The sequence below is a fragment of the Malurus melanocephalus genome, unplaced genomic scaffold (assembly GCF_030028575.1).
Source record: "Malurus melanocephalus ecotype Western Australia unplaced genomic scaffold, MMel_1.1 scaffold_590, whole genome shotgun sequence".
Taxonomy (NCBI): Eukaryota; Metazoa; Chordata; class Aves; order Passeriformes; family Maluridae; genus Malurus; species Malurus melanocephalus.
This window is the reverse complement of record NW_026623822.1, coordinates 291,204-299,059: the sequence shown is the minus strand read 5'-3', so window position 1 is coordinate 299,059 and position 7,856 is coordinate 291,204.

The following is a 7,856-nucleotide window of genomic DNA, read 5'->3' as shown; positions in this document are numbered from 1 at the left end:
TATGATTCTCTCAGTATTTATATCCTCCAGACTAAAAGAAGCCATTTGCATATCACATTGCYCCTGCCCTCCTCCTCCAGGTAGGGCTGACAGGTGCTGCAAACATCCGGCTGTGACAACTGCAGGTGGCATGATCCAAACTCATAGGTAGCAGTCTCTTCTAGGAAACGCCCTTCTTCTGTATATTCCAGAATTGCAAATGTGCTTTATTTTATCTGATTATGGGCCTGAAAAGCTCTCTGGGGTGTTTTGCAAGAGTGGATGATACCACCCCTACTTTACAGCCTACAGAAGAGTGGCCTTGATGGACTGCAGTCTCCATGGTCAGGAATTGTAGTGGTTCTGCTCTTGGAATAGGTCTGAACAATGATTCCAAGCTTTTTGCTTAGTGCTGGACTGCAGTCTCCATGGTCAGGAACTGTAGTGGTTCTGCTCTTGGAATAAGTCTGAACAATGATTCCAAGGCTTTTTTGCTTCATGCTGGACTGCAGTCTCCATGGTCAGGAATTGTAGTGGTTCTGTTCTTGGAATAGGCCTGAAGGATGATTCCAAGGCTTTTTGCTTAGTGCTGGACTGCAGTCTCCATGGTCAGGAATTGCAGTGGTTCTGCTCTTGGAATAGGTCTGAAGGATGATTCCAAGGCTTTTTGCTTAGTGCTGATCTTTGCCTCTGCTCGCTTACTGAGGCAGACAGCTGGCCAGAACAGTTCAGGCATTCTGAACTCCATCTCAAGGAATTTTGCTTTTGGAGWTTCACATAGACCTGTCAGTTATTTGGCAGCTCCCACCTTGAGCTGGAAGCTCTGGACTCACCAATGGTGCAGTGTTAGCACTTGACTTGGAGAATTTTGGCCCTAACCCTCTGTGCTGATTCTCTCTATAGCAAGGATTTTGTTATCTTTACAAGCCCATATTTTGCTGTGTTTTCCAAGACAAYTCTGCGTTATCCATGGTTGTAATTTAGGTGTGATCAGAGCTTATGTTATCCAAATGCTTGCACCAAAGGAGGTGATGGCAGAGAAGGAATGAGTTACCAGGTGTAACTCCATGTATTTCTGTCCACCACGTGAGTGGACAAAACTTGTCTGTGTCGCATACAAGCATTAGCTCAGCTTAACATGAGCAATACAACCTGTGTTTATCCCCTGAACACTGACACATTCCTCTATCCCCATTAATGTCCCCCATATTCCATTTAAAAACCCCTTTAAAAGCTTGTAATCATGATCATGGAAGAGAAACACTCCTTTTTATGAGCCACAGGATTCTGCATTTGGCTAACCAACCTGTAGTGTATTCCTTCAGAAAGTCAGATCTTCACTGAAAAAAGGCAAATCTTTTCTACTTTTTCTTACACACTTAAAAAAAGCAGACAAAATACATCTGCTTAGAAAAATCCCATTTATACAAAATACGCATTACAGCAAAGAGCAAGAAACTTCACTGTGAATTAATTAGTCAGTGAGGTAAAAAAGTATTTACCTGTGTGCAATGAGTAAACAAGATACGTCATAAGAGATAAAGGATGAGATGATAAGAGTGACCAGACTGGATTCTTAAGAGAGTAGGTCTGATCCTTAGCATCAGTGGTGAATCATGTGGTTTAAAATTAAGATAAATTGAGACAGAGAGATAGATAGATAAACATTCAGATAGATAAACAGAAAAGGGGTTAAGGATAAGATCGTGAAATCCATGTAATTTACGGAACTCTAAGCTTAACTTAGCAGGCCTGGACCTTGCTATCACAGTCATCTTTCCAATTCTGACTCRAATTAATTAAGCTGGGGAATAACTGATCTCTTCCATCACTAAGGTGCAGGACACTGCACTGAACCCCTCCCAACCCTACTCCATGCAGACCTGGGGGGATACACTAAATTTAATGATTTTTTAAAAAYGAAACAAAACAATATAAACTAAAGCAAAAATTAAGGTTACTTTTATATTCTGAGAAGTAATATCTAATTGGGGTTTCTTGGTTTTAGTATGATCTTATTTCCTCATACCAGTTCATACACCTCACCCATCCTATCCTCTCAGTCAAAATCATTTGGCTTTRAGAGCACCATTCACTTCCTAACATTCCTCTTATTTTTTACTTCCTTTGTAAAACTGTCAAGTTTGAAGAAACTCTGGACAGTCAGAAGCCCTGAATTATTCCACCTCAGAACCTATTAGTAAACCACTCGCTCTGAGAAGAAGTTACAGATGCATGTAAGGAATTCTTTTGAAAAKACATTGCTAGAAGGAATTCAAGGAAAAATTTATCCTGAGATTTATTTCCTAAGCTAGTTTACAAGGTTCCAGCGCAAACATGTRACAGGAATTAGCCTGCTCCTAAGTTTTTGTCAAAATCGATGACATGTTTGTTTAGTAGCATTTCAGGACTTTTCTCTAATTTTGAGAGCCTTAAGGACATAATTATTCTGTTTCCCCAGTTCCTTGTATGTCTTAGCAGTTTTGTCAGGACTGAGGAGTTAGTCAGAAGGAATGAGTAAATATTGACTGGCCTAAAGGTGAGTAAAGGCACCAAAGAGAAGGTCAGATGAGTCAATCAAGTTAACAAATGTGGTGACTCCATTCCTGTTCACATGTGGTATGTTTGCATCATTCTCTCTTCCAGTAGGAAGAAGCAGCCTCAGAGATTGAGAGATATGACCTCTAATCGGAGATAGGTGAGGAGAAAGAACCAAGGGCAGTTACTACAAATGACCAACTCTAACATGTACTAAAACAACTCAGCAATGGAACAAGACCATATTGGTGATGTTGCAACCCTTTGAATTTCTGACAGCCCCTATATGCACTGGGAAAACTTCTGCTTATAAAGACAATTACTTTTACACATCTTGAATCTAAAAAAGGATACCTAGAATTTATAATTAGTAAGTTTTTTTTTATATTTTTACTCATGACACTGCTTTGTTGTGAGAGCCTGGGAAAGCCCTAAGAYATCCAAATGCAGCTTTTTGTGAAAGGCCTGACACAGAGTCTTTGCTGTCAGGGCTGGAAGTTAACCAGAAACCCAGTTCCTTTGAGCTTAGTCCATGGCAAAACTCCACTTAGAAGGCAACAGTATCAGACTCTTAATACTTAATAGCATATAGATGGACAGTGTGAAATAGAACCTCTGGGACACATTTCAAATGGAAAATGTGAACACAAGGGAGGAATGAAATCAAGAAGCACAAAAATTTAGCTCTTGATTTGTCCAAATCTGACAGCAGTACTTCATCTAACGAAAACCGGATCACCTTGGCAAAAGGTTTTCCCTTTTTTAAAGGGGGTTTAAGGTTTTTTCTGTGATCATGATAGATTGTCTATGATCAAGAACCCTGCACTAATGTAAAAAACTGCTATTATTTGACACCATAGTCACAGACTTTCCATTGTGTAACTGCTGCTCTATGTTCCCAGGTTTGTACTGTATATATCTGACTGGAGGTTTTTAAGTTGAAAACACAGACTTGTTAGCCCAAATGACTTTSACACATGCCTTGAGCATGGTTTTAATTTCCAGCTCATTTTCTTTTCAAAAGTTCTTGCAGTTTAGTAATCTCATTTGCACAAAGAGCCTTCCAAGGCTGGTAGGAACTTGGCTGCAAAGGCTCKATGAGCACAGTTCTGCTTATAAATACAGGTGCAACATGAATTGTGAGCATTCAGACACTGCCTGAGCCTCTTCMTAGATCCAGGTAACATCATTCTGCAAAAATGGAGCTTTGTCATACAAGGTGATGTGTATAGACAGTGTATCAGCTTGTTTTGGAGGTAAATGCACTTTTCACTGCTGTTTCTTCCTTCAAGCCATGGCAAGTCAGAAAAGATCGGTTTCTATGACTCTCATTGAGAAATATGAGTAAATCTACATGAAGTACAGTCCAAAAGCTGCACAAGTACAAACCCAGAAATGTCATTGACAAACAGAAGCCAAAACTGGCTTGAGTTACCATTGAAATACATTACATAGAATCATAGAATATCCTGAGTTGGAACACATCCATAAGGATCATCAAAGTCCAATTCCTGGCCCTGCACAGGACCACCCCAGGAATACCACTGTGCGGGATTTCTTTCTCTTGTAAACCGGAATATAACATAATTAAAAGTGCCATGAAAACGGCTTAAAAAAWTTGTTGTGTTGGATTGTTTTTTCAATTTATAATTTGTTGTGAGTGTCTGTTCAAGAAACAAATGATTCAGTACTGTACAACTGTCAGAAATGCAAAATGAATTCTGAAGCTGATGCAATTTTACAGAATTAACCTGCCTGCTTAGGGAATGTTTCAGGGCACTGGTATAGAACTTCTGAGTGGAAACATGGACAGGATTTACTTTGGGACAACTTTGAAATGATAATTAGAGATAACTGCTGTGATGTGACAGATCCTTGTTACCCTCACAAAGGTATGTGCTGAGTGTCCATTTGCAYCTGGAGTATTGAAAACACTTCGGATAATCAGCCCTACATGAAGGGGTAGCTTAGGGGGTCTCACTAACAGAGATGGACTTTATGAACAAAAGTTCATGTTGGYTTTGTAAAGGTGACAATTTGGAAAAAGACCTCTTGCCAAAAAAGAATGCAGTGGTTACTGTAGAAAAGTCAGATGACATCCCACAATATTCTCTTGTTTATACTTTTCGTAACTGAACTACAATTAAAAGGGACATACCTCTAAAGTTCTAATGTTCTCACATATAGTATGGGTAGTATTTAAAGCTATTTGACKTTCTGGTTGAATTAGGTGAATTTTAAAATAACTTGCATATAGTTTTGATTTATTACATGTAAGATACACTGGCTTCAGTTTTACTATAAATATGCTTTTGCTTCTTGCTTCTGTGTATTGGTACACTGTAGAATCTACTAGTTTCCACTGCTTCAAGGTAAATGTAAAGTAGTAAAGAAGTAAAATAGTTCATACTTTAATGAAATTTGAAGAGCAGTTTAGGAAAATGTTAAATACTTAGAGCTGTCTTTTAACTCCCAATCCAAATTGGGTAGCAACTTTATACATTGGTCAAGGTCATAATGAATAAAAAAAATCACTTCAAACACATATTTAGATTATTATTCAAGCTGGAATTAGATATATGAAATAAATATACACAAGGTTATTCCATTCCCACTGGCTTCAAAGGACCTRCAAATGTTTTAATACATTAGTAATGGATTTTCTTTTAAATCCAAACAAGGTAACTGWGCAGTATTGCTGAGTTTTTTATTTTAAATGTGCCTGTGGTGCTTTAAGCWTAAAGAGACTGAACTCAGGAATCAAAAAACCAAATATACTTTGATGGAGTTCATATCCTTTCATTTTCAACACCGCTCCTTATTTCCGTACCAGAAAGTTGTTATATTTGTTCACAGTCCAGACACTGAGTCATTCTTTAAACCAGACAYTGGGCTCTCTGGGTAATTTCTCTCTCCCCTCCAGAGTTCTTGGACTGAGAGGAAAACTGTAATGCCGGGTGCCTCCCCGAGCTCCATTTCTAGAGGTATTACTGTGAAAACACACCGAGGTGCTAAACGCTGCCAAGAGGCCATGGAAATTCTCTGCTTATTTCAGATGCAGCTGAGTTAGGGAACAGTCACTGATTCTGACAGTATGTACAGACAGTTTCCAGTTAGGATGCTTCACCTTCTCTTCAAAACCCTCTCCCCTGACACTTTGTTATGATGCACTGACAGTCATATGGCTCATTTCATTTGAGGTAACCTGGCAGTTAAAGGTAAAAATTCTGCAAGTTTCTCAATTGGATTTTCTTTTTTCTTTTCCTTAAAACTTTAGTGGAACTTTTAACAGAGTTGAAATGCAAGGATTTAGTTATTTCTCATAACAGATGTTAAAAAAACATATGTGTGATATAGCTATTGAATGTGGGGGGCACCAGAAATTTAGCTGCCSTCTTTTTTGCAAACAAAAAATCCCTGAACATTCTGTTCCCACATGGCCACTTTGAACGCCTGTTTTCCAAAATACCCATTTGATTCCAAAGAAGAAAATTGAGTTTATTTTTAAGGGCAATCAGCTTCCAAAGTGGCCTCTCTCACAGATGCTTACASTCCAGCTTCCACTGAGGGGGTGCTTTAGTTACTATAGATGTGAAGAAGTTTGAGAATGTCTTGAAATGTAATTTTCCCTTAATTCCAGTGTTTACCTCTAGATGGCTTCCCAGGATARTGCATCTGGCTCCAGACCTGAGTGAAAGGCTGAACTGGATTCATTTTGATGAATCCTAATGATACCTGCAGATATAAACACGGATTTCTTTCCAACCCAGCTGTGAAGACAACACTGTAAGGTTTGATATCCTCGAGATCTTTTGACATTCTCGAAGCTTTGCATTTTAGATTATTTCTGACTGCTGCCACAGCTCCTGGCTGGGAACGAACAAGCAGTTAGAGCCTCCTCAGAAAAGCTTACCCTGTACAACTGGAATCACCCCTTACCTGTCTRATGCTTGACACTGCAAACAGCCAGGCTGGGGGACCTGCTGGAATACACTTTGCCTTTTGTCCTGTTACAACACTTTGAAGTGCTCTGGAGACCTTCTGGGGTTCCAACTATGCCCTTATCACCAGGCAAAAAAGTCTTGGAAGAAACCACCCTTTGTTGGAGGGTGAGTCTGTCATTCAGAGCCTGCCTTTTTCACTGCCCACTACTAAATSCCCAGCTGCCAGCAATGCAAGCATCTTCCAGAATGGAAAATCCATGAGGTGTTATGCTGTCCAGAAAAAAAACTGGTTCAGTGGTTCTAGATGATGATTAACAGCCCAGGCTGGGTTCAGCTGGCAATGTAGGGCTGAAAGCAGCTTTGCYCTCCACGCCAGCTGATCTTGGGCAAACAGATCTCTGCCAGAGCTCTGTGTGGCAGAGCCTGCTCCCTTGAACTCAGCCTTAGCCCTGACTCTTCCTGGACTCAGGTCAGACCAAGACACCTTTCTCGTGCATGTAGGTGATGGAAGAGGCAGGGGCTGCCTGGCTTGGTGACAGAGCAGCACTTTGGGTCCTGCAGAGCACCCAGCCTGGCACAAGCCCAACGTGGCACGACCCCAGTGTGGCACACAGCGAGCCCACCATGATACACAGTGAGCTTAACATGGCACATGGCTGGCCCAGCATAGCACAAAGCTAGCTCAGCATGGCATCAGTCCAGCATGGCATGCAACAAGCCCAGCATGGCATGAGCTCAGCATGCCCACAGCAAGCCCAGTGCGCCCGCCATTTGCCCCCCATGCCCGCAGGTGGCCCAGGGTACCCACAGTTTATCCAGGCTATTGGCAGTATGCTCAGCATGCCCACAGCAAGCCCAGCGTGCTCACAGCATGCCCGGGGTGACCCCGTATGCCCAGGGTGCCCCCAGCTGGCCCAGGATCGCCGTGCCCGCCGCTGGCTCAGGGTACCCGCAGCTCGCCCAGGGTACCCCCTTGCAGCTCAGGGTGGCCGCAGCTCGCCCAGGGTGGCCCCAGGTGGCCGCAGCTCGCCCATGGTGGCCGCAGGTGGCCCCGCTGGCCGCAGCTCGCCCAGGGTGCCCGCAGGTGGCCCTGCTGGCCGCAGCTCGCCCAGGGTGCCCGCAGCTCGCCCAATGTGCCCACAGGTGGCCCCGCTGGCCGCAGCTCGCCCGGGGTGCCCGCAGGTGGCCCCGCTGGCCGCAGCTCGCCCATGGTGGCCGCAGCTCGCCCAGGTTGGCCGCAGGTGGCCCAGGGTGGCCCCAGGTGGCCCCGCTGGCCGCAGCTCGCCCTGGGTGCCCGCAAGTGGCCCCGCTGGCCGCAGCTCGCCCAGGATGCCCGCAGGTGGCCCCGCTGGCCGCAGCTCGCCCAGGATGCCCGCAGGTGGCCCCGCTGGCCGC